Source organism: Penaeus monodon, chromosome 5, assembly GCF_015228065.2.
Source record: "Penaeus monodon isolate SGIC_2016 chromosome 5, NSTDA_Pmon_1, whole genome shotgun sequence".
Classification (NCBI taxonomy): Eukaryota; Metazoa; Arthropoda; class Malacostraca; order Decapoda; family Penaeidae; genus Penaeus; species Penaeus monodon.
This window is the reverse complement of record NC_051390.1, coordinates 17,293,202-17,295,701: the sequence shown is the minus strand read 5'-3', so window position 1 is coordinate 17,295,701 and position 2,500 is coordinate 17,293,202. Positions and strand designations below refer to the sequence as shown.

Sequence of the window (2,500 nt, the reverse complement as noted above, 5' to 3'; positions counted from 1 at the left end):
TGACCTAATGTGTTTTAGGGGAGGTATTTTGATTTCGTGAAGGTTTCCTGTGACTTATAAGAAGCTAGGGTTGGAGATGAAATAAGGTGTAATAGTCAAAAGTTCACCCAGGCAGCCAACAAGGATCCATATCACAGAAACTGATTAAGTGGAAAAACAGAAAAGGAAAGCAGAGACTAACGAAAAGAGATCATCAGAGTATGAGTCATTAACGAGTCAGTAAAATTTGGCATATGATCAAATGAGTCTGAAACACATGTTTATTTCCATGATAAACATTTTTATGGTGAGGCTTATCCATTATCCTGAGATAAAAAGTTTTATAACACTTTGAAACAATTCTTGCTTATGAAATAAAGAAAGAAAACTCAGACTAACAGTAAATAAAAGAATTGAAATCTAACATTTGCAAAACATGTACATTACGCACAAGACAGAACGGCAAACACACACGCTGTCATCAGCGCTTTATTATTATTATTATTATTATTATTATTATTATTATTATTAGTGGTAGTAGTAGTAGTAGTAGAAATATTATCATTACTATTATTATCATTACCATCATTACTATCATTATTGTTGTTGGTGGTGGTGTGTGTATGTGTTTATATTTATGCATATATGTATGTTTATATATATACATATATATACATATATATACATATACATACATACATACATACATACATACATATATATGCATATAAATATATGTGCGCACATATATATATATATAATATATATATATATATATATATATATATATATATATATATATATATAATATATATATATATATGTGTGTGTGTGTGTGTGTGTGTGTGTGTGTGTGTGTGTGTGTGTGTGTGTTTGTGTGTGTGTGTGTATGTGTATGCATATACATATATGTCTATGTCTATGTATATGTGTGTGTGTATATATATATATATATATATATATATATGTATATGTATATATATGTATGTATGTATATAGATGTATATACATAATTGTATGTGTATATACAAATATATAGATACACACATAAACACACACACACACGGGTCAATGTACACGATCACACGTAAACACACACACGCACATATGGTCCATACATACACATAAACACACACACACACACACACACACACACACACACACACACACACACACACACACACACACACACACACACACACACACACACACACACACACACACACACACACACACACACACACCGGGTCAATGTACACGATCACACGTAAACACACACACGCACATATGCGTCCATACATACACATACATCTAAGCCTAACCGAAAGCCCATATGGTGTACTGAACAGGCCGAAACAGCCTTTGGGTATAGTTATATAAAGACATATCATGAGTTGTATAATGACCAAGAAAAATAGTATGCAAACTAATGTAACTTCAACAGGTGAAACTTGTTCTCGACGCTACGCTACGTGCAAGACATTGAACGCTACTTGAACTCGATCTAGCAAACCGGCTGAAGCTACGAACATATAACATTGTTCTTTATTATATTACTTTCCACTCTAAACATTTCCAAGCCCTCTTTTCGGCTATGATAGTGGACTGTGGAGATTACGTACCCCTGTTAACAGTTACATTATATATCAGCACTGGGAATATACCATTACATAATATTGTCAGTATACTGTATACTGATTTAACCATTGTGTCAATGTATGAAATCCTAAAATATACCCTCGTAACGCAATTAAATAATATATCTACTGTTAGAGAGAGAATTATAGGAATGTGGTAATATGACTGTATTGTAAAATTATCATAATTAAGAAGCAATTACACATAAATGGCCATACAAATGCAGCCGACTTTGTAACGCAGTAACACCAGTGACAGATTCAAGTTCGCGTGTTCTGGTGCCGAGACCCACTATTCCGACGTGGTACGCCATTCCCAACTTTAAACCAAAAGGACAGAAGGTTCAGTAACACTTAATCATACTGAGGATTCTATTTATACAAACCTTTGCTTGTAAGCTCCGTATACGCGGAAACTTACGCTATATTTAGCAGCACAAATTACCGTGGATTAATAGGGCAATTGCTTCTATGGAAGATAAAACACGAGACTAATGTCTGCGAATATAAATATAATGGAAGGCAAGCAGGCGTGGATCGGAATGGAGGAGGTCAAGTCAGCTGATTGTCTTTACACCCGTTTTACCATCAAAACTTCTACTCTGCCGCTATACCCAATGCCAATACCTCGTGCAAATAAGCCAAGTCTCCACATGTTCACAAGGAAGGAATTCTTGCGGGGAAATCGGCACTAGATCTTGTGTTAAAGGGAAAAAGAGAGCTCTTGGCCTTGAGTGAGGGAGGAAGAACATAAACAAAGATCAGGTGGGGAACAGCTGAGACCTTCCTTGACGTTTCCTAATATATGCTTCGAACCCACTCGTGGTCCATGGGCATCTATTGCGGAGACTGTAATGATCCAGAAAAAGCTTAGTGATTCATGT

The 2,500-nt window shown here is 35.4% G+C and overlaps 1 protein-coding gene across 1 annotated transcript in view; it reads left to right on the top strand.

Annotated features, from left to right (window-relative positions):
* Positions 1–1,881: 1,881 nt before the first annotated feature.
* Positions 1,882–2,500, top strand: part of LOC119573005 (DDB1- and CUL4-associated factor 5-like) — a 7,378-nt gene continuing 6,759 nt past the window's right edge. The window contains exon 1 of the mRNA XM_037919995.1: positions 1,882–2,500. This exon is cut by the window's right edge and continues 458 nt beyond it. The gene's annotated coding sequence lies outside the window, so the exon portion shown is untranslated.